The sequence below is a fragment of the Ranitomeya variabilis genome, chromosome 2 (genome assembly GCF_051348905.1).
Source record: "Ranitomeya variabilis isolate aRanVar5 chromosome 2, aRanVar5.hap1, whole genome shotgun sequence".
NCBI lineage: Eukaryota > Metazoa > Chordata > Amphibia > Anura > Dendrobatidae > Ranitomeya > Ranitomeya variabilis.
The window spans coordinates 686,777,939-686,804,086 of NC_135233.1; positions in this window are offsets into that span (position 1 = coordinate 686,777,939).

Consider the following 26,148-nt stretch of genomic DNA (forward strand, 5'->3'; position numbering starts at 1 on the left):
TGGCCAAGGTTATATTTGCCCTGTTCAATTCTTGTTTTATTATTAATTTCATTAAAAGTTACATTTTAAGGGACCTTTCAATGCTATTTGAAGCCTTTCAAAAAGCTGTATTCGGCTTGCAAAGCCGAACAGGAAACTGGATTTCCGGTTAAAAGTCTGTGTTCGGGGTCTGTGCAAGGATACAAAGAATCCGATATGGACCCCAAATTTGCCAGTTCGGGTTCCCTAATCCCTACTGTACAGTGATACAATAATGAATGACTTTCGAAAACAGTGAAGCATGGTGTAGGCTCCTTGTATATTTTGGGGCTGCATTTCGGCAAAGGTATTTGGAATTTAGTCCAGGATCAATGGTGTCCTCAAAGCAGAGAAATACAGGTAGATACTTATTCATCATGCAATACCATCAGCCTATCTAATTGGCTCCACATTTATAGGACAGCAGTATAATGACCCCAAACACACAGACCATGTAATTTACAACTGCCTTCAACATAAGGAAGAACAAGGAGTCCTAGAAGTGATGACATGGCCTCCACAGAGCGTGAATCTCAACTTCATCAAGTCCATGTGGGATTACATGAAGAAACAGTAGGATTTGTACAAGCCTAAATACACAGGAGATCTATCGCTACTCGTTAGTTCTCCAAAATGTTTAGGAACAACCGCCCTGCCGAGTTCCTTCAAAAAATGTGTGCAAATATATCTAGAAGAATTGATGAATTGATGGTTACACCATATTGATTTGATTTAGATTTCTCTCTTTTTATTCATTCTGTTTGTATTTTGTTAGTTGATAAAAATGAACCATTAATATTTCTATTTTTGACAGCATTCTTACTTTGAAGCATTTTTTCATCTAGGATTGATAGCAGTAAAGGAGTTATCAGATTACATCGTGTCAGAAACAACAGCACTGAAATATGTTAGCCCACATTTCACAGCATGAGACCTTATACCCATGCCAGCACTAAAGCTAGATTAACAGGAAGACGTTATGGAGAGGGAGCTTTTAAACAGGGGTGTAATTAGATGATCCAATTATATAACTTAATGATATAATATAAAACAGCACATTTACCAGTTGCCTCAATATTGTACAAAATGTAAGAATGGCAAATTGACAAATCTAGAGTCAAAATGGATGCTACAAATGTTTGCTGTGGAGAACAGAGGAGCGCTGATCAAATCATAACTACAGATTCTTTGAGTAAATCTTACAAAAGCGGTTGTGTGGCAAAAAGTAATCTGGAAGGGGTGATCATGTTGGCTTGCAATGCCTACTCTGATTTTGTTTATACAATATGGAAACCCACTCCCTCCCCCATCTTATCCATGTTTACACACTAGCTGAAGTTATATATGTCTCCGTGTACAGTGTCGGACTGGGGTGACAAGGGTCCTCCGGTAACATTGACTTTGGGGGTGCCCATTTTTCACCTGCATGCAAATATTTTACTACATTCGTTCACAAATGTACCTATATCTCTATATAATAAACTGGGTAGCGTGGTTAATGAATAATGAGATGCTGCTTTTTCTGTACAGAGTGAATTAAGTGAATGATGCCAAGTACTGCCCATACAGTGGGGTTGGGGGCCCAGATCTACACAGGGGCCCACCAGGGGATTCCCCTCTTACCCTGTGGGCCAGTCCGAGCCTGTCTGTGTGTATAGTTAAACATGTAGATTTAGGGGGAGCAGAGTTAACAGTTTCCCCACAGGCCCTGGTATCTGAGCACCCCTGTCTTGCATAGGAAGAAGCTACCATTAGAAATGTCCCATTGTACAGTATATGTGTTTAGGTGCAGGTGTGTGTGGGCTGAGGCAGTACGGCTTTAGAAACAAGAAACGCAATTTGGCTTTTGGAGGGCAATTTTGGATATTTAGTCTAGAACAGATTGCAAACACCATGTTAAATTTGAAGAGTATCTGGGGTACTATAGCAGCTAAAACTCTCAACAAGTGACCTACTTTGGGAACTGCAGTCCTCAAGAAACTCATCTTGTGGTTTAGTGACCATTTTAGACCCAAAAGTGCTTCACAAAAGTATATAAAATTAGGATGTGAAAACAAATTTTTTCTTTTGTCTATAAAAATGTTGATTTAGCCCCGCATTTTGACTTTTGGAAAGCAATTTTGACTGGGATTGCAGACGCTGTTGTGAATTCTGCTTTTGGGCTCCCTCCGGTGGTTGTAGGTGGTAATGCAGTTGCCCCTGAGTTGCAGTCCTGGTCAGGTGTATCTGCTGATTGCAGTTCTGACTGGGGTATTTAGGCGTGCAGGATTCATTAGTCCTTGCCAGTTGTCAATTGTTGTTGGGAGGTGTTGGACCTCTGCTTGGTTCCTCCTGCCTTTCTGCCAAATCAGCAAAGATAAGTGTCTGGTTTTTTTTTCCTGTGGCACACATGCTATGTGCTTCACAATTCAGTGCTATTCTTTGTGTTTTCTTGTCCAGCTTAGATTGTGTCAGTATTTTCTCAGTCTTGTTGGATTCTCTGGAGTGGCAGATATACATTCCATGTCTTTAGTTAGATTGTAGAACTTTTTGTATTATCTGCTGTGGATATTTTTGGAAGGGTTTTAATACTGACCGCCTAGTAATCTGTCCTATCCTTTCCTATTTAGCTAGAGTGGCCTCTTTTGCTAAATCCTGTTTTCTACCTGCGTGTGTCTATTCTTCTCCTACGCACAGTCATTATTTGTGGAGGGCTGCCAGTCCTTTGGGGGTCTGCTCTGAGGCAAGGTAGCATTCCTATTTCCATCTATAGGGGTATTAAGTCCTCCGGCTGTGTCGAGGTGTCTAGGGTATGTTAGGCACACCCCACGGCTACTTCTAGTTGCGGTGTTAGTTCAGGATTTAAATCCGAATAATAAAGAAATAGAAGTGGCACTCACCCGATAATGCTGTATAGCAGTGTCCTTTATTCAGAGCATGAACTCACAGACATAATATGGAGAGGCGGCTGGTGAGGAGAGGAGTGCATGAGGAGGCAAGAGGAGTGCCACTGTGGGTGAGTGCCACTTCTATTTCTTTATTATTCGGATTTACACTGCTAGTGGCGTTGAGCACCACCCACACGCTGTTGATTGTTGCATGCCGCAGTGGTTCTAAACAGAGTCCTACACCTCTACGCTTCACCGTTCTGAAACTGAGACTCTGGCGATTCCACGATATATTCAGCATTTAAAGGACAACCACCTAGTGCCGTTCAACTCCTATATTTCCACTTAGTTCAGGATTTGCGGTCAGTACAGGTTCCACCGACTCCAGAAAAAGTTTCATGCGGCTCCAAGGTCACCAGATCATAACAGGACGCCATGTCACATTTGAAGAGCCTCCCGCATGCTAAAATCAGCAGAACCCCTACACAAATGACTCCATTTAGGAAAGTTAATCTAGGTATGTAATGACTATTTTCGAACCTTCAGTGCTTCACATATTATATAGGAATGCAAAAATTTTAAAAATTCTATTTATTCCTATTTCTTTGCTTGTCTTACTTAATTGTGAATTTTCTTACAGGGACAAGATCAGTAAAGGTTTTAGTGAGTTTTATGGGAAGAAGTATTGACAGTGCAGTCAACCAATGACTGCTTTTCTGAAAGTCACATGTTATGGGGAGGAGCTAAATGTTATGAGGCGGTAAGATTTGAGTCAGTCAGAAAAGGATGGCGATGGCAGCAAGGACTGGTATGTGAGATTCTGACAGGAGACATGCTTATACAGGGATCTGAGCCCTGCCCCAGGGAGATAGAAGGGAAGGCAGCGGACAGCCGCCAATGTGAGAGGATTTTCACTGCATTTCTGGGAGGGCAAGCTGCCTCAGAGGGAAGAAACCAGCTCAGCCACCGAGGTAACTGAGTGAAGGTCTCCACAGAGAGAGAACCTGAAAGCAGCCAATATCACACTGAGAAACTGCCTGTCTGCAAACGTTCATCTGTAAGGAATAGGCTGAGCCGTTTACCTTACAACTGTATATTGTTATCTACCAGATTACCTCCAGTAAAATCAGTTCTAAATACAAGCTGCCTCTGTCATCTCTGGGGAAATATCTACATATAGTCGGTCAACTCATCACATTTTTTTTTAGTTTGTCACCACCATTGAATTGAATTTACTCTACTGTTTGATCTGATTTAAACGAAAAAAATGCCCCAACAGTGCATGAATCCTCTGAACAGATTCTGCTATGTGTGTCCTTCTTTTACACCAAATGGCCAAGTACATTCAATCACTCATGATATTAAAAATATGTACCAGATGTACTTTAAGTGTCCACTTGGTGATCAAGACAAAAGCTGGGCCCCTCGTGTGATATGCTCAAGTTGTTCAAATGGTCTTCGTGACTGGTTGAATATGAGGAAAGTGGCTATGCCATTTGATGTTCCCATGATTTGGCGAGAACCCAAAAATCATAGTGATAATTGCTGTTTTTGCTTTGTCAAACTGAAGGGCTTTTCTACAAAGAACAAACATAAGATTATTTACCCTGAACATGAATCCAAGATTAGGCCAGTTCCACGTGATGGTACCTTGCCAGTTCCTGTTCGTTGTCGGGATTGGATGAACATGAAGTAGAATATGAAGACTATGGAGCTGAAGCTACTCTGACAACATGGAGACCTCAAGTCAAGATGAGTACTGTATGTACCTGATGGAGCAGCCAGAGCGCTTTACTCAACATGAGTTAAATGACCTTATGAGAGACCTTGCATTACTGAAACAGAAGTAACACTTTAACACAATTTTTTTTTACAGTTGATGGACCAATGTGAATGGCCTCTTTGAAGAACTGAATCAAGAGTGTTTTGTTGCAGATTGGAGATTGTTTATTGAGTTGACTCATCTCAGAGAAGTTTGTAAGAAGTGTTGCTTCACAATGGAAACATGAAACCATCAATCCCTATTAAACTATAAACTCCACCCGAATCTTGCTAGTAGCTGTAGTGGGAAGAAATAGGGTTTTCCTCTTCTGCCAGTGGTCGACTCGGGAAACCCCTGTCCACACTCCGTATACACTCTCAAGAGATAAGGCTGGAACAGTTAACAGGTTTATTTATAAAGCGGATAAATAGTGGATCTGGATAGTGGAATAGCAAGTAACAATAAAACAAATAGTATTACAGAATCTACAAATACTAATACAATATAGGGCTTTGCAGTTAACCTAAATGTTAGGCATGATGCTTCCCTTTGAAATCTCAACAAGCGCACTCCTAACTAATACTGCTTAAACTATAAATGAAAACCTATACGAGAAATGAGTTAAATGCCATGTAATTAATGTGTAATATCTAAATAACTAAGTAACAAACGAAAACCAGTGTCTCCTTATAAATATATATATAAAAAAGTTTATTGACAACATACACATATCATAAGGACAACATACACATATCATAACACTTAATAGGCTAAATGAATAAGATGGCAGGCAAAGACAAAAAACAGGGACACTGGGTACTGCACGTGTCCAGTGGCATGCACACATGGAACGTAGTGCAGGATAATTGCTGCAAATCTCAGAGGTGACCATTAAAAGTATAACAACTCATTGTAATAAGGTGGTGGTGGGTCCATAAACCTTCCCTTAATAAATATTAAAGCATAAAGTAATCCCAAGGGCTCATGTAACTGGGAGAGGGGGCAGGCCCACAAACAACATCCACAGATATCATCCAAAGATAAAGTGCCGCAAATAGTGCTACCCGCGAATTGCTTACCCATGTGAGGATCTCAATGTCTACCTGTTGTAGCCCCAAGTACTAGTTAATAGGTTAATTTATAAAGCGGATAAATAGTGGATCTGGTAAGTGGAATAGCAAGTAACAATAAAACAAATAGTATTACAGAATTTACAAATACTAATACAATATAGGGCTTTGCAGTTAACCTAAATGTTAGAGATGATGCTTCCCCTTGAAATCTCAACCAGTGCATTCCTAACTAATACTGCTTAAACAATAAATGGCTGCAGCAATGGAAACAACAAAGTCCAAAGTTGTGGCTCGGTTGCCATAAGTGTTGGAGCTCTTGCAGAATCCGTTGGTGCACGTATTGCCACAGGAACAAAATTCTCTCCACAGCTGATCCTATTATAACTCCAAGTATGTTCCCTTGCAGATAGCTCTTACACACTTGTCCCCAGTGGAACCACAAGTCCCACACTCTTCGATGTGGCAGTTCTACAGTCACACAGGGTTCCAGCCTGACACTTCAGGATTCTATTGCTTATGAATATAAGGCAGAGTTCTTCTACTTCATGGGAAGCCAGGAGCAGGTGGGCAACCCCAGATAATCTGGATGACCTGTAGTTGTAGTGCAGCTCCATGGCACACAATCGTTCACATGGAGCTGCAGAAGTGTCAGTCCACATGGCACACTGTGCTCTCCTTCTGGATCACTGCTTCCTCTTTCCAGTAATGGCTGACAATCCTCATGTTTTCTGGTACTGTTTCCTCACTTCTTTTCAAGCTTGCTTGGCAAATCAGTCTTGTCCTCTGTTGCTGCTCCTCCTGTTCCAGGTTGCCAAGGCAATGCAGCTAAGCAGGAACTAATGTCGCTTACTGAAAAGCATAGTCTGGTCTTTTCAGACTCAGATTCTGTACACTAGTCTCCCACCACAGGGGTTACACTCCCCCCCTGGTGAGTGGCTGTAGGCTCGCATAAACAAAATGAAGACTCACCACCTCCAATAAAAACTTAAGGTAAAGCATTCAACTTCCACAGCCGGTCACACACAAATTCCTTATGGGCCACATGGGAGCGGAGGGGAAATATTGCCATATATAATTGAAATGAGGGTGTACTACCCTGAGAACCTCAGTAGTTTGCCTCATTTGTTAATATGTTAGCATCAAGAGGGCCTAATGTCCCCTTTGGGATGAGTGTGCACTACAGGAACCTCCTCATCAACCCTTAGCTCTTGACCTTCAGGCTCAGGCCCCATGGTAGTCACTTCTTTAGATGGTTCTTTTACATCTTCTAAACTCTCCCCCAACTGGTGACGGCACAGGCTTGATGCTCGACCACACTGTTCTGGAGAATCTTCTTTAGCTGACTGGTCTGTACAGTCTTGGGTTACATAGCACGAGTCACTTATCCATCTGAACTATGGCCCACATTCATCACTGGAATCACTCTCAATACCTTCAGGAATGACATAGGACTGGTAAATTGTTGATGCCAAAGAATGCTATGGGGACATCGGTTGGTTGGATGAGCTCCAGTGCTTTGTAACTGTTGCAACTGGATGTTCGGCCCTACAGGCACCAAATGCTGATGATGATAGGTCTTGACACTTCCACCACCACCGATCAGAAAGGTTGTGTTTTCCATGAAAACCCAACTGATGATGAGGACTATCTCCTGGCTGTAAAATATGATCTCGGACTCTGCGGTCTTAACGAGTTTTGTTTAGCCTCGCCGATCTACCAGAGGCCTTATCAGTTAGTCTGTAGGCCTAATTCAATCCCTGACTTGTGTGTTCAAAATGAGTACAGTTTATACAGGCATTCTCCTTCCAGTATATCTGGTTTTTGTATGTCCTATAGCCTATTTCTATTTTAAATGAATACTATTAAAGTTAAGTGATTTTATCTCTTGGGGCTGAATTCCCTTTTTTTCCACATGTGCAAGCCTACTTCAATCCCTCTTTCAGTTTTGACATGTACTTCAAGTAATTCTTCCCTGATGAATGATCCAAGGTCTTTCCAAAACTATCATTCACTGGTAGTCTAGCTTCCCTTCCAAACATGAGGAATTAGTCGACTTTTTAAGTTTCTTCCTTGGTCAGAAAGGATATGTGCTGGCAACTCATAATGCACAAAGAATTTCTCCCACAATGTTTTAGCTACGGTGGTTGTCTTCTGGTCTTTGGTGGTGTAATCTTGGGTATAGCTTGAGAAATGATCAGTGACCACTAGAACATTGTTAATATTTCCTTCATCAGGCTTATTTGAAATGAAGTAACCAATAAATAAGTAAGAAAGTATAAAATTTATTTCAAAAAATCAAAGAAAAACACATATAATAAAATTGTCAATCAGGACAAGGACACGGAAGTACATACAGCAGTGAGGTGCACATGGGAGTTCAGAGGTAGTACATCTGATTTACATTTGAATGCTTGTCCATGTGCTAGTAGTAGTGTTGTACACTGGGCTTGGTAAGTTTTGCCCTTAATTTATGATACAGTCCCTTTACTCTGCGGATCTCCAGCTGGGCTTGATTTATGTTGATTTACCCTGACCTTTTTTTTTTTTTTTTGCCTTACTTTTGGCTTTAAACCTTGCTATAGAGCTCCCGCTGCTTCTGTGGATCCCCGCATTGTTATACAATACTTGGGCTTTATTTATTGTGCCTTATTTTTGGCTCTACTTACCTAGCACATGGACAAGCATTCAAATGCAAATCAGATAGATGTACTACCTCTGAACTTTTTTGAAATAAATGTTGTACTTTCTTACTTATTTATTGGTTACTCCAGTTTTTGTCCTATTTATATAGTTACATTACGGAGTCAATAAAATATTGTGAATGTGGGTTGATACTACTTAGTATCCCCACTTTTGGCATATTAAATATGCAATGGGGTTTTTTTCTTCTGTGTTTATTTGAAATGAAGTCCATGCACACTAGGTCAAGGGGGCCATCACAGGTATTGTTGACCACGAGGGCGGACCGAGAAAGCAAAGTTTTGCTTAGGACACACCACACAGAAGATTTACAGTAACTCTCAACATCAGCTTCAATTCTTGGTGAGTAAACCCGATCTGCTATGAGACTAGTGGTCATCTCAACACCCAGGTGCCCATGGCCGTCATGCAGCTCCTTCATGACCATCTTCTGAAACTGAGTGGGAAGCACCAGTTGTCTATGAAATTCCCTGTTCTGATGCTTGGCCTCTTGGTACAGCAATTCTTTTTTCAGAATAAGGGAGAATAACTGTCAGTTAAGCAAGACAGACTCTTCAATCCTCAATGCATTTCTCTCAGGCCTTCGGACACTTTTCACCAACATCGAACAGCCCCCACAGAAGGATCTTACTGTTGGGCATTTTCAACTTGATTTTGAGTCAGTTGAGGTATGGAGCCGACGTCTACCTTAGTCAACTGTCAGAACACAGGTGGATGAGCTTCCTTTGGGACTCCTGAGAAGATGGTACATCCCCCGAATCGAGTGGTCTTCTGTTGATGTTGAGGACTCATAGCTTCCACCTCTGGAACTGGAACCTCAATCCAAGCTTTTTCTTCTTCTTCTTCCTCCTTCAACATCTGCAAGGGAAAATGGGACAGAGTTTCAGCATCAATGTTAGTAGTACTAGGTTGGTACTTCAGACTTCAGGCTGAAATCATATACAGCTAGTGCAGTGAGCTATCCAAGACCAGTAACATCAAGCTCTGAAGTGGTCCTCACATAGGTCAGCAGATTGCTGTCAGTATGAGATTCAAAATGCTCTCCATAGAGGTAGTCATGTAGCTTGTCCACCATGGCCCACTTCAATGCTAGGAATTCAAGTTTATGTGCTGGGTAATTGCATTCACTGGAGTCCATCAATTTGATGGTTTTGAGCCACTCAACTATATCTTCTACTATGTCCGGGTCTGTTGAGATATCTTCCCCACTGACAATGTGTCCTATATACTTCACAGCCTTTTGGCACAAAAAACAGCACTTGATAAGGGATAGTTTTAGTCCATTTTTTTCTAGCCGATCTAACACCTTGAATAAGTGTAGGCAAGGCAAATGTAGGACCAGGTGTACGAGAGATGCCGTAAAGTGGCTACCAGGTACACATGAATTGGCCAATTTGTGCGCTAAAAGCTCTCATTTTTCATATTTCTAGTGCAGTAATGCAGTTCAATTTTCATGTTTCATGTTTGCAAGTCTTAGCATCGCAGAGTGCTGCCTTATCTATTTGACTGTTTACGAGTTGGTGACTCTAGGTTCAGCACCTGTTCACACTTGGTTCATGCTTGGATGTGATGGTCAGTTTTTAGATTTGTATCCATTAGCCTTCTGACTGAGCACTCCACCTCTTAGCCACAGGTGTTTTAATTGCAGCAGGTCCAGCACCCCTCCATAGAGAGAGAGAAATTTAGTCTAAGAAGAGGATTCACAGTAGGTTCACATTCAGATGAAGACTTTTATTCTCAGTGAGGGAAGGCAAGTGTAGGACCTGGTATACGAGAGATGCCGTAAAGTGGCTACCAGGTACACATGAATTGGCCAGTTTGTGCGCTAAAAGCTCTCATTTTTCATATTTCTAGTGCAGTAATGCAGTTCAATTTTCATGTTTCATGTTTGCAAGTCTTAGCGCAGCAGTGTGCTGCCTTATCTATTTGACTGTTTACGAGTTGGTGACTCTATATTCAGCACCTGTTCACACTTGGTTCATGCTTGGATGTGACGGTCAGTTTTTTAGATTTGTATCCATTAGCCTTCTGACTGAGCACTCCGCCTCTTAGCCACAGGTGTTTTAATCGCAGCAGGTCCGTTACCCCTGAATAGAGAGAAAGAAATTTAGTCTAAGAAGAGGATTCACAGTAGGTTCACATTCAGATGAAGACGTTTATTCTCAGTGAGGAAAGGCAAGTGTAGGACCCGGTATACGAGAGATGCCGTAAAGTGGCTACCAGGTACACATGAATTGGCCAATTTGTGCGCTAAAAGCTCTCATTTTTCATATTTCTAGTGCAGTAATGCAGTTCAATTTTTATGTTTCATGTTTGCAAGCCTTAGCGCCGCAGTGTGCTGCCTTATCTATTTGACTGTTTACGAGTTGGTGACTATGTTCAGCACATGTTCACACTTGGTTCATGCTTGGATGTGACGGTCAGTTTTTTAGATTAGGTCTCCTCACACTAACCCAGGCGACACTGGTCAACAAGTCTATACTTTGATACTATTCTATGCTTCAGCTATATCCAGTCGGCATAGATATTCTGACATCTTCTCACCAAAGTCCTGGTAAGTGGTGCAGAATTTATAAAAGATCTGTGGCATCCTCTGGGGACCCAAAAGCATTTTCTAGAGCAGGGGTCTCAAACTCGGCTGGGTATAAAGGGTGGCACATAGAAGAAATTTGATTTAGGGGGCCTGTATTCTTTGCAGGTCAAAGTGACATTTTTAGGGATATCATTTTTTCAGATACACCTTTTGAACATTTTTGCTGTGCTTATTTTTTTTGGATAGCTTAGGTCGTTATGGATGTGACGATAACAAACGTGCACATTTGTTGTTTACTTTAATTTATATATAAAACAGCTTTTTTAGTGGCAAAATATTTTTTCATGCTTTATTTTGCTTTTTTTTAAATTTATTTATAGTTTTACAATTTTGTTTCCCCTAATTGACCCAATAGCACAGTTATCACCATACATTAATTCTGGCAAATATCTTGTAGTCATGTGTCTCCATCTTGTAGTAATGTCCCCTTATCCTGGTCTGGCCCCCATCTTGTCGTAATGTCCCTCATCTTGGTCCCTATCTTGTAGTAATGTCCTCCATCCTGGTCCCCTACTTGTAGTAATGTTCCCATCATGTTGCCATCTTGCAGTAATGCCCCATCTTGGTCCTTACCTTGGAGTAATGTCTCCATGCTGGAACTCTTCTTGTAGTGAGGCTCTTATCCCGGTCCTCATCTTGTACTAATGCCCTCCATCCTGGTCCTTTTCTTGCAGTAATGTCCCCATCCTAGTTCCCATATTATAGTAATGCCCCATCCTGGTCCTCTTCTTGTAATGTTCCCATCCTGGTCATCAACTTGTAGTAATGTTCTCATCTTGTAGTAATGGCCCATTCAGGTCCCATTCTTGTAGTAATTCCAAATTCTGGTCCCCTTCTTGTAGTAATGAGCCATAATGGTTTCCTTCACGTAGTAATGCCCCATCCTGGTCCACTTCTCGTAGTAATGTCCCATCCTGGTCCCCTTCTTGTACTAATGACCCATACTAGTCCCCTTCTTGTAGTAATGACCCATATCATAGTTATGTCCCCATCCAGATCCTCAAATTGTAGTTATGTTACCATCCAGGTCCACATATTGTAGTTATGTTCCCATATTGTAGTTATGTGCCCATCCAGGTCCCCATATTGTAATTATGTTCCCAATTATGCTACCAATTAAGTAAATCAGGTGATGTGCATCTCTGTAATGAGGAGGGGTGTTGTCTAATGACATCAAAACCCTGTATAAGGTGTGCTTAATTATTAGGCAACTTCCTTTCCTTTGGCAAAATGGGTCAGAAGAGAGATTTGACGGGCTCTGAAAAGTCCAAAATTGTGAGATGTCTTGCAGAAGGATGCAGCAGTCTTGAAATTGCCAAACTTTTGAAGCGTGATCACCGAACAAACAAGTGTTTCATGGAAAATAGCCAACAGGGTCGCAAGAAGCGTGTTGGGCAAAAAAGGCGCAAAATAACTGTCCATGAATTGAGGAAAATCAAGCGTGAAGCTGCCAAGATGCCATTTGCCACCAGTTTTGCCATATTTCAGTGAAGCAACGTTACTGGAGTACCAAAAAGCACAAGGTGTGTGATACTCAGGGACATGGCCAAGGTAAGGATGGCAGAAAAATGACCACCTTTGAACAAGAAACATAAGGTAAAATGTCAAGACTGGGCCAAGAACTATCTTAAGACTGACTTTTCAAAGGTTTTATGGACTGATGAAATGAGAGTGACTTTTGATGGGCCAGAGGCTGGATCAGTAAAGGGCAGAGAGCTCCACTCCGACTCAGATGCCAGCAAGGTGGAGGTGGGGTACTAGTATGGGCTGGTATCATCAAAGATGAACTTGTGGGACCTTTTCGGGTTGAAGATGGAGTGAAGTTCAACTCCCAGACCTACTGCCAGTTTCTGGAAGACAACTTCTTCAAGCAGTGGTACAGGAAGAAGTTGGTATCGTTCAAGAAAAACATGATTTTCATGCAGGACAATGCTCCATCACATGCCTCCAACTACTCCACAGCGTGGCTGGCCAGTAAAGGTCTCAAAGAAGAAAAAATAATGGCATGACCCCCTTGTTCACCTAATCTGAACCCCATAGAGAACATGTGGTCCCTCATAAAATGTGAAATCTACAGGGAGGGAAAACAGTAGACCTCTCGGAACACTTTCTGGGAGGCTGTGGTGGCTGCTGCATGTAATGTTGATCGTAAACAGATCAAGCAACTGACAGAATCTATGGATGGAAGGCTGTTGAGTGTCATCATAAAGAAAGGTGGCTATATTGGTCACTCATTTTTGGGGGTTTTGCTTTTGCATGTCAGAAATGTTTATTTCAAAATTTTGTGCAGTTATATTGGTTTACCTTTTGAAAATAAACAAGTGAGATGGGAATATATTTTGTTTTTATTAAGTTGCCTAATAATTCTGCACAGTAATAGTTACCTGCACAAACAGATATCCTCCTAAGATAGCCAAATCTAAAAAAAACTTCCAAAAATATTAAGCTTTGATATTTATGAGTCTTTTGGGTTGATTGAGAACATATTATCCCAAACAATAGCCTATATCACAGGCACTTCCAAAGTAAAGCAAATATCCAAAAAATAGAACCAAAACGGAAGCTTTGTGCCAATAAAAACATGAATTTTATTAATAATACATTAAAATTCTAATAAAGTCCAAATGACAGTCAGTGGTAAAACATAAGACAGAATATATACTGTCTGCTAAGAAGATACATATGTCAGTACACCTTATCCAACAAAAAGTGTTCCCTAATCAATACAGCCCAGAAACAAGAAAGTGTATAGGGTATATAGATACTTAGTAGCCTAAATGTTTAAATATACACTATTCCATATATATGGGCTAAATAGAAATACATAGATCAGCACTACATGTCATTACATAAGCTGGGGCTGCATAGTGTCTAAAATTAAATAAGGAGGTATATACACCTAAAGAAGTATAAATTAGCCCTTAAACAAATTGACAATGGTATCACTGTGTATAACCAAAAACACTTGCCACATGGTAATGTTCAAATATGAGGCATATGAAGTAATGCCACTGTGTATATCAGCATACTGACCGTATGCCAAGTAATGCACAGACATAAGACATAGGGAGAGGTGAAAGTAAGTTTTAAAAGTTTTAAAAGTAAGACCCCATTTACTGCTCTGCTGGTACAGGTAAAACTTACTTTCACCTCTCCCTATGTCTTATGTCTGTGCATTACTTGGCATACGGTCAGTATGCTGATATACACAGTGGCATTACTTCATATGCCTCATATTTGAACATTACCATTTGGCAAGTGTTTTTGGTTATACACAGTGATACCATTGTCAATTTGTTTAAGGGCTAATTTATACTTCTTTAGGTGTATATACCTCCTTATTTAATTTTAGACACTATGCAGCCCCAGCTTATGTAATGACATGTAGTGCTGATCTATGTATTTCTATTTAGCCCATATATATGGAATAGTGTATATTTAAACATTTAGGCTACTAAGTATCTATATACCCTATACACTTTCTTGTTTCTGGGCTGTATTGATTAGGGAACACTTTTTGTTGGATAAGGTGTACTGACATATGTATCTTCTTAGCAGACAGTATATATTCTGTCTTATGTTTTACCACTGACTGTCATTTGGACTTTATTAGAATTTTAATGTATTATTAATAAAATTCATGTTTTTATTGGCACAAAGCTTCCGTTTTGGTTCTATTTTTTGGATATTTGATTGAGAACATAGTTGTTGATCAATAATAAAAATAATCCTCTAAAATTCAACTTGCCTAACAATTCTGCACACAGTGTAGTGGGGAAAAAAAGTATTTAGTCAGCCACCAATTGTGCAAGTTCTCCCACTTAAAAAGATGGGAGAGGCCTGTAATTAACATCATAGGTAGACCCCAACTATGAGAATCAAAATGAGAAAACAAATCCAGAAGATCACCTTGTCTGATTTGGCAATATTTATTTTGCAAATTATGGTGGAAAATAAGTATTTGGTCATTAACAAAAGTTCATCACAATATTTTGCTATATATTCTTTGTTGGCAATGACAGAGGTCAAATGTTTTCTGTAAAGGCCCCGTCTCACATAGCGATTTACCAACGATCACGACCAGCGATACGACCTGGCCGTGATCATTGGTAAGTCGTTGTGTGGTCGCTGGGGAGCTGTCACACAGACAGCTCTCTCCAGCGACCAACGATCAGGGGAACGACTTCGGCATCGTTGAAACTGTCTTCAACGATGCCGAAGTCCCCCTGCAGCACCCGGGTAACCAGGGTAAACATCGGGTTACTAAGCGCAGGGCCGCGCTTAGTAACCCGATGTTTACCCTGGTTACCAAAAAAACAAACAGTACATACTCACCTTTCGGTGTCCGTCAGGTCCCTTGCCGTCTGCTTCCTGCTCTGACTGAGATCCGGCCGTACAGTGAGAGCAGAGCGCAGCGGTGACGTCACTGCTGTGCTGTGCTCTCACTGTACGGCCGGATCTCAGTCAGAGCAGGAAGCGGATGGCAAGGGACCTGACGGACATCAGATGGTGAGTATGTACTGTTTGTTTTTTTTTACATTTACGCTGGTAACCAGAGTAAACATCGGGTTACTAAGCGCGGCCCTGCGCTTAGTAACCCGATGTTTACCCTGGTTACCAGTGAAGACATCGCTGGATCGGTGTCACACACACCGATTCAGCGATGTCAGCGGGACCTCAGCGACCAAAAAAAGGTCCAGGCCATTCCGACACGACCAGCGATCTCACAGCAGGGGCCTGATCGCTGGTACGTGTCACACATAGCGAGATCGCTACTGAGGTCGCTGTTGCGTCACAAAACTTGTGACTCAGCAGCGATCTCGCTAGCGATCTCGCTATGTGAGACGGGGCCTTAAGTCTTCATAACACTGTTGGTGGTATGTTGGCCCATTCCTCCATGCAGATCTCCTCTAGAGCAGTGATGTTTTGGGCCTGTCACTGGGCAACATGGGCTTTCAACTCCTTCCAAAGGTTTTCTATGGGGTTGAAATCTGGAGACTGGCTTGGCCACTCCAGGATCTTTATATGCTTCTTACGAAGCCATTCCTTTGTTGTCCTGGCAGTGTGCTTGGGATCATTATCAAGCTGAAAGACCCATCCACGTTTCTTCTTCAATGCCCATGCTGATGGAAGGAGGTTTGCACTCAAAATCTCACGATACATGGCCTCATTCATTCTTTCATGTGCATGGATCAGTCGTCCTCATCCCTTTGCAGAGAAACAGCCCCAAAAGCATGATGTTGCCATGCTCATGCTTCACAGTAGGTATGGTGTTCTTTGGATGCAACTCAGCATTTTGTTTTCTCCAAACACGACGAGTTGTGTTTCTACCAAATAATTCTACTTTCGTTTCATCAGACCATACATGTAGTTGTGTTCCTGGGGAAGAAGTCACTTGAACTTCGAAACACTTTGAAATAAAAAACACTTTCCTTCATTTGGATATCTTTGGTCCTGCATTTTAATCGGCAGAACGGATTACATCCACAAACCTTCTACCTCTTCACATCAGACCATATTTCTCACAAGTCACACTGATGGCCCGTATGGTGTGCGATTTTTTCTCGCACTCAGAATTGCATTGGTGAGCCAATATACTCGTAAAATCACAGCATGCTGCGATATCACTTGCATGCTGAATGCGCCCGAGAAAAAAAAAACGGTGATCTAAGTTTCCCCATAGAGTAATACTGGTCCGAGTGCTATGCGATTTTTTTTATCGCATAGCACTCGTCCGTATTCTACGGTAGTGTGCCTAAGATTAAAAGTCCATTTCGTTGTTTAGAAAAGAGAGGATTTTTAAAAAGTGGTTACTTGTTTTTACAAGCTCTTTGCAATTTTACTCATTTATGAACTTGGGAAAACCCCAAGTACGTGTTTTTTTTAATGTTTGGATCCACCCATTCATGTTGTGTTTTTGCCAATTAAGAACTCACCACTGATGACTTTATCATGCACCATTTAAATCCAAGGATCAAATATAACACACAAGTGAAGAAATGTAATATGTAGTATTATATCCAAAGTTACCATGTAAAGTGCTAAACTCTTTTCTAGAGTACCCTTTTCTTCCCTGAAGAATGGTTGGCCTTTATACACTGCAGATTCTCCTTATAAAATGGGTCTGTAAAGTCATATTTCCATCATGCCATTTTACATAGATATTGGAATTTTAATAAACCAGTGAAATGAATCTGAGCCAAGCATAGCACAGTCACTTCGGGCTGCTGTGTTAAATGAAAGTATGTTATTAAATTTGACAGATCTTTCTCTTTTCCAAGCTACTCAGGCTCTGAAGAGATAATCATATCTTTCATTCCATCAATCTATCACAAATTTACATTTTGACATTTAAAATAAAACTAATAACTCATGCAAATGACAATAATGTAACTCACGAGCATGAAATAGATATTAAAGGGGACTGTTGGTTATGGGAAAAACATAAAGCATCACAGTGCATGAAATAAGACTTTTCTTAGAAAATCTCATTAGCAATTGAGATGATTTCTCTCAGTATTATAGTATTTACCAGGGTGAGTGCAAAATCTGGTAAGATACGAGGTGATGTACTGTACAATTTTGCTGACTTACTGGTCCGTAGAATACAATGGGTTAATCAATTTACTATTTCGTATTAAGCAAAAATTTATGTCACCTCCAACCAATAGACTAAACTTTATGCCAAACTCAGAGGATCTACTACTTATTTTTGTTTATGATTGATACTTTTGTGAACATACTGTATATATTTAACACAATATAACATTAACATGTGGAATAGTTTCATTTTTTCATTAGCCACTTCGGCTGCCATTTGTATTTGATTGTGAGAAACAATCCTAACTAGTGTTGAGCATTCCGATTCTGCAAGTATCGGGTATCGGCCGATACTTGCTGTATCGGAATTCCGATACCGAGATCCGATATTTTTGTGATATCGGGTATCGGTATCGAAACAACATTAATGTAAAAATGTGTAAAAGAGAGAATTAAAATAAAAAATATTGATATACTCACCTCTCCGACGCAGCCTGCACCTTACCGAGGGAAGCGGCAGCGTTCTTTGTTTAAAATTCGCGCTTTTCTTTCCTTTACGTGAGTCCCGGCTTGTGATTGGTTGCGTGCCGCCCATGTGACCGGGACGCAACCAATCACAGCAAGCCGTGACGTAATTTCAGGTCCTTCAGGATTTTAAAATTACGTTCCGGCGTTGTGATTGGTTGCGTCGCAGTCACATGGGCGACGCAACCAATCACAGCAAGCCGTGACGTAATTTCAGGTCCTTAAGGATTTTAAAATTACGTCCCGGCTTTGTGATTGGTTGCGTCGCAGTCACATGGGAGACGCAACCAATCACAAGCCGTGACGTCACGGGAGGCTGGACACGCGCGCATTTTAAAATGGGCGCGTGTCCAGCCTCCCGTGACGTCCCGGCTTGTGATTGGTTGCGCCGCGATCAACCAATCACAAGCCGGGAGGCTGGACACGCGCCCATTTTAAAATTTTAAAATGCGCGCGTGTCCAGCCTCCCGGCTTGTGATTGGTTGACCGCGGCGCAACCAATCACAAGCCGGGACGTCACGGGAGGCTGGACACGCGCCCATTTTAAAAAGCGCGCGTGTCCAGCCTCCCGTGACGTCACGGCTTGTGATTGGTTAATGGCGGCCATGTTGCCGGGACGCGGACCAATCACAGCAAGCCGTGACGTAATTTCGTCACGGCTTGCTGTGATTGGTCCGCGTCCCGGCAACATGGCGCCGTGACCAATCATAAGCCGGGACGTCACTGGAGGCTGGACACGCGCGCTTTTTAAAATGGGCGCGTGTCCAGCCTCCCGTGACGTCCCGGCTTGTGATTGGTTAATGGCGGCCATGTTGCCGGGACGCGGACCAATCACAGCAAGCCATGACGTAATTTCGTCACGGCTTGCTGTGATTGGTCCGCGTCCCGGCAACATGGCCGCCCTGACCAATCACAAGCCGGGACTTCACGTAACCAAGTAAAAGCGCGAATTTTAAACAAACAACGCTGCCGGTTCCCTCGCTGAGGTCCAGGCTGCGTCGGAGAGGTGAGTATAGCGATATTTTTTATTTTAATTCTTTCTTTTACACATTTATATGGATCCCAGGGCCTGAAGGAGAGTTTCCTCTCCTTCAGACCCTGGGAACCATCAGGAATACCGTCCGATACTTGAGTCCCATTGACTTGTATTGGTATCGGGTATCGGTATCGGATTGGATCCGATACTTTGCCGGTATCGGCCGATACTTTCCGATACCGATACTTTCAAGTATCGGACGGTATCGCTCAACACTAATCCTAACACATCTCCATTGGTGGAAAAATAAAAACGTTGTGGGTCTTGGAAAATGGTGTCAGAAATCTTTTTTTTTTTATTATTCTTTACAAATGTCTGAATTTTTTTTTCAACATTAAAATAATAATTTAAAAAAAATATGCAAGGTGACACTTCAATTGTCAACTCAGACATCAGGAAAGCTAGAATCAGTCCTGTCAACAGTTCTCAGTCCACATGTCAGTATCACATTGCAGTCATCAACAGAATGGCTCTGCACTGTGATCCTAAACTTTATCCTCCCACATCCTTCTGCAAACTCCTAGAAAGGGAGAGCAGGTGCTGCAAAATTTTTTAAAAATATTATTTTATTCTTCCTATGCAAGGATGCATTATTACTAATCAGGTTTATAATACTTTAACGCATACAGTTAATTGCATAGGTGTTGTGTATTCATTGGAATATTTAAACTTATAAATATGATACACAGCTAACAAAATATAACACATTTCATTATTTTTCTTTTATTATTTGGGTAATAAATCACATTAAAAAACAGTAGGGAAAAATTTCCACAATTGCATTAAAAAATGCAGGTGGTGAAGTTAAATACTATAAGGTTTGAACAGAAACAATTATGAAACGCATTACAATTGATGCATCAATATGGAATAAATAACAATTTTATCACCCAATGTAAATATCTCCTACATACAAGTGCCTAAAAGTAGTATTCAACCCCCTGCAGATTTAGCAGGTTTAATAAGATGCAAATAAGTTAGAGCCTTCAAACTTCAAACAAGAGCAGGATTTATTAACAGATGCATAAATTTTACAAACCAAAAAGTTTTGTTGCTCAGTTAAATTTTTATAAATTTTAAACATAAAAGTGTGGGTCAATTATTATTCAACCCCTAGGTTTAATATTTTGTGGAATAACCTTTGTTTGCAATTAAAGCTAATAATCGTCTTTTATAAGACCTGATCAGGCCGGCACAGGTCTCTGGAGTTATCTTGGCCCACTCCTCCATGCAGATCTTCTCCAAATTATCTAGGTTCTTTGGGTGTCTCATGTGGACTTTAATCTTGAGCTCCTCCCACAAGTTTTCAATTGGGTTAAGGTCAGGAGACTGACTAGGCCACTGCAACACCTTGCTTTTTTGCCTCTTGAACCAGGCCTTGGTTTTCTTGGCTGTGTGCTTTGGGTCGTTGTCTTGTTGGAAGATGAAATGACGACCCATCTTAAGATCCTTGATGGAGGAGCGGAGGTTCTTGGCCAAAATCTCCAGGTAGGCCGTGCTATCCATCTTCCCATGGATGCGGACCAGATGGCCAGGCCCCTTGGCTGAGAAACAGCCCCACAGCATGATGCTGCCACCACCATGCTTGACTGTAGGCATGGTATTCTTGGGGTCGTATGCAGTGCCATCCAGTCTCCAAACGTCATGTGTGTGGTTGGCACCAAAGATCTCGATCTTGGTCTCATCAGACCAGAGAACCTTGAACCAGTCAGTCTCAGAGTCCTCCAAGTGATCATGAGCAAACTGTAGACGAGCCGTGACATGACGCTTTGAAAGTAAAGGTACCTTACGGGCTCGTCTGGAACGGAGACCATTGCGGTGGAGTACGTTACTTATGGTATTGACTGAAACCAATGTCCCGACTGCCATGAGATCTTCCCGGAGCTCCTTCCTTGTTGTCCTTGGGTTAGCCTTGACTCTTCGGACAAGCCTGGCCTCGGCACGGGAGGAAACTTTCAAAGGCTGTCCAGGCCGTGGAAGGCTAACAGTAGTTCCATAAGCCTTCCACTTCCGGATGATGCTCCCAACAGTGGAGACAGGTAGGCCCAACTCCTTGGAAAGGGTTTTGTACCCCTTGCCAGCCTTGTGACCCTCCACGATCTTGTCTCTGATGGCCTTGGAATGCTCCTTTGTCTTTCCCATGTTGACCATGTTTGAGTGCTGTTCACAAGTTTGGGGAGGGACTTAAATAGTCAGAAAAGGCTGGAAAAAGAGATAATTAATCCAAACATGTGAAGCTCATTGTTCTTTGTGCCTGAACTACTTCTTAATACTTTAGGGGAACCAAACAGAATTCTGGGGGGTTGAGGGGTTGAATAATAAATGACCCTCTGAAAAAAATTTTCACAATTTAAAAAAAAAATAAACAAAGAAATAACATTCTTTTTTGCTGCAGTGCATTTCACACTTCCAGGCTGATCTACAGTCCAAATGTCACAATGCCAATGTTAATTCCAAATATGTAAACCTGCTAAATCTGCAGGGGGTTGAATACTACTTGTAGGCACTGTACCTAATTAAATAATATCATAAGAAATCTATCAATGTGGTAAGGAGTTAAAAAACAACCGTCCAGACCAAATAAATAAATTCCAATTTAAATACAATGAACATGAATTTTGTGCATCACAGTATAATGTGGTCAGCAAATTCCCAATACTAAAATTAGAACGACATAAATCAGTGAGAGATAGAATAAAATAGCACGAATGGATATTAATTAAATATGAATCAATAAATATGAATGAATATCCTATAGCATATTAAATATTAATTAAGTAGTACATAAATAAGTAAAGTGATAGTGCTCAAAGTATTCACAGAACGGCATAATTAAGTGTGTAGATTAAATATACATATATACTTAAAAAGTGTAAGACTGACTATATCAGTAGAAGGTTTATATATAATACATCTTAATAAGAAACTATTCGATTTTCTTGCTTTCTGAATTAATTTTGTTATGTAGATTATAAATGATGATTGCATGGCCAATATTATGCAGTACTCAGATGTGTATTTAGGTTTTATCAGCACCAGGGCCAAGAATTCAGTTTGGTTGCCCCCCATCCCAAGCACATATGAAATTTGCACACTTACATTCATATGCAGACGAGCTGCCCTTCCTATTTCTTTTAATGTTCAGTGAAAAACTAAGAGAAGCAGGAAGAGAAGCTTCCTGAAAATCGCTTATGAGTGAAATGACTATGTAATGACTACTGGAACCAGCAAGCAGAGCTGAATCCTGACAGTAATTATATTGCGCACGGTTAAGATTAGCTTGCTATAGAGCTTCTTTTTATAATTAAAGAGCTTGTCCAAGTTTGAGATGAAAGTCTGCAGTCACTCTAAGTGACTGCAGGCTTCTGAATTCTCACAGGGCACGCACTGCACACTTCTTGCTGGTGGCAAGAGTGTACGGTCATGTGAGGGCAAGTATGTGATTTGTATACTTCTGGCCACATTCCAACTAGACGTGTCTGGCCTCGTTCAATTCATTTTCATTGCGTGAGGCTACGCATGTCTAGTCGGCACATGACCACATGTATGCAAATTGCTGGCACTAAAGAATCCTGATACCATGTAGTGTGCACTGTGAGAATTCAAAAGTCTGCAGTCATATAAAATGTCTGCAGACTCATCACAAACTTGGTCAAACCATATAAAGGGGTATTCCCATCTCCAAGATCCTATCCCAATATGTAGTAGGTGTAACAGTAATTTTGGCAAATACCTCCAATTATAAATGCAGTATAGTTTTTCTTTTTTGCTATGTCTCTTTCCTCATGTGCAGGCATTGCAGGACCTTAGGTATCCATGGTTATGACCACTGATATAGTGACAGCCAGTGTCACAGGTTTACAGCGACATATAGGAGCCAGAAGACCACAGCGTCTGATTTCTCCTACTCCTGCACTGGTTAGAATCACTTCACCTTAGTCTTAAATGGTGTAGATTTATTTTGGCAGAGCAGGGACTAATCTCCTCAGTTGAGAGCTCCTGGAGCATTAAGGTTCTCAACTGTGCACTGTTAGCCACTCCCATCTAATATATAAACTGGGTCCTGGCTAGCTCGCATTGTCAGAGCTAGCTTTTGCTGCATGGCTGGAGGTTGTTGGTAGTGGTTATTAGACTAGGCAGTTGGTAGATTTATCTGTGACTGTTGCTAGGTTTTGAAAAAACCTTCATTAGCTATAAGCATTAATCATCAACATAAACAGAAATAAACACTTGAAATAGATCACTCTGTTTGTAATGACTGAGTTTCAGTTTTTGTATTGAAGAACTGAAGTAAATTAACTTTTTGATGATATTCTAACTTAGTGAGAAGCTCTTGTATATCTGATGTTATATATTGGTTAATGAATTAAATGATGCACAAGCACTCATTTATCTATGAAGTCTTCACCAATAAATAATAATTAACTGTGCTGTTTTATTCAGATCTAATTATTATAAACTATAAAAATGACTATATTACTTTTATTTTTTAAGAATAGATGTAGTTGCTTTGATTACCGTATATATAATAATAATGATTTTTATTTATATAGCGCCAACATATTCCGCAGCGCTTTACAACTTATAGAGGGGACTTGTACAGACAATAGACATTAGAGCATAACAGAAATCACAGTTCAAAACAGATACCAGTATGAATGAGGGCCCTGCTCGCAAGCTTACAAACTATGAGGAAAAGGGGGGACACGAGAGGTGGATGGTAACAATTGCTTTAGTTATTTGGACCAGCCATAGTGTAAGGCTCGGGTGTTCATGTAAAGCTGCATGAACCAGTTAACTGCCTAAGTATGTAGCAGTACAGACACAGAGTGCTATTAACTGCATAAAGTGTATGAGAACATGATGCGAGGAACCTGATTGTTTCTTTGTTTTTTTTGAATGGGCCACACAGGGATGGTTAGGTTAATGCATTGAGGCGGTAGGCCAGTCTGAACAAATGAGTTTTTAGGGCACGCTTAAAACTGTGGGGATTGGGGATTAATCGTATTAACCAAGGTAATGCATTCCAAAGAATCGGCGCAGCACGTGTAAAGTCTTGGAGACGGGAGTGGGAGGTTCTGATTATTGAGGATGCTAACCTAAGGTCATTAGCGGAGCGGAGGGCACGGGTAGGGTGGTAGACTGAGACCAGAGAGGAAATGTAGGGTGGTGCTGAGCCATGGAGTGCTTTGTGGATGAGGGTAGTAGTTTTGTACTGGATTCTGGAGTGGATGGGTAGCCAGTGTAATGACTGGCACAAGGTAGAGGCATCGGTGTAACGGTTGGTGAGGAATATGATTCTGGCAGCAGCATTCAGGACAGATTGGAGCGGGGAAAGTTTGGTAAGAGGGAGACCGATTAGTAGAGAGTTACAATAGTCCAGACGAGAATGAATAAGTGAGACAGTAAGAGTTTTTGCAGAGTCGAAAGTAAGAAAAGGGTGAATTCTAGAAATGTTTTTGAGGTGCAGATAAGAGCGAGCCAGTGATCGGATGTGGGGGGGTGAATGAAAGCTCGGAATCAAGGATGACCCCAAGGCAGCGGGCATGTTGCTTTGGAGTAATGGTGGAACCGCACACGGAGATGGCAATGTCAGGTAAAGGTAGGTTAGTAGAGGGAGCGAACACGAGGAGTTCAGTTTTCGACAGGTTCAGTTTCAGATAGAGGGAGGACATGATATTAGAGACAGCGGTAAGACAATCACTGGTGTTTTCTAAAAAGGTCGGCGTGATAACAGGAGAAGAGGTGTATAATTGGGTGTCGTCAGCATAGAGATGGTACTGGAAACCAAATCTACTGATTGTTTGTCCAGTAGGGGCAGTATACAAAGAGAAGAGGAGGGGGCCTAGGACTGATCCTTGAGGAACCCCAACAGTAAGAACAGTAAGGGGAAGGTGAGAGGAGGAGGAACCAGCAAAACATACAGTGAAGGATCGGTCAGAGATAGGAGGAGAACCAAGAGAGAATGGTGTCCTTGAGGCCGATGGAGCGGAGCATAGTGAGGAGGAGCTGATGATCCACAGTGTCGAATGCTGCGGAGAGATCCAAGAGAATTAGCATGGAGTAGTGACCATTAGATTTAGCTGTTAGTAGGTCATTAGAGACTTTATAAGATCAAGAACCCATTTTTTAATATAGATTCATTTGAAGTTTCAAATTTTCCAAAACTCAACACGAGGTTCTTAGTTTAACATTCTGATTCTGAAAAACTTCCCAACCTCCCACTTCAAGCATTCTCCTTCAACTCAAAACCTAATAGTGGTAACTATCACTGGCAAGGTCAGAAGCAAGGAGGCGGTTTCTTATACCTGTCGGGAGTAACAAACTTAAAATAGTTGACACAAACCAAGACAGATAACTCCAGGACTAAGGCCAAATAAGCAGTTTAACCCTTGCAGAACCAGAGCAAAGAAGGCCAGAACTGCTAATAGGACTGTGAAAATAAACTTTATGTCAAGTCAGAGAAATGTAACTTTTCAGTTCAAAAGATTGCTTTTCTGGGATATCTATTATCTTCCACCCACTTTTGTAAGGATCCTGCGAAAGTCCGGGCAGTACTGGATTGGGACCATCCTGAAAATCGAAAACCTTTACAGCAGTTTCTGGGTTTCATCAGCTATTACCACAAGTTCATCAAGGACTTTTTGGTAGTGACCAAACCGCTTACGTATATGACCAGGAAAGGAACAGACTTTTCCAAATGGTCTAAACTCGCCTGTGAAGCATTTGCTACACTGAAAAATGTTGTGCTTCTACTCTGATTCTTATACAACCTGACGTTACTCAACCATACATTGTGGAGGTAGACGCGTTGAAGGTAGGGGTTGGAGCTGTATTATTACACGGTCCATCTCCAAGTAAATGGCATCTGTGTGCATATTTCTAAAAAATTGTCGTCCATCGAAATTAATTATGACATTGGTAATAAAGAGCTATTGGCAATAAACTTGGCCTTCAAGGAATTACATCATTTTTCAGAGGGGGCAGTTCATCCGGTCATGGTCATCACTGACCACAAAAAATCTATTGCATCT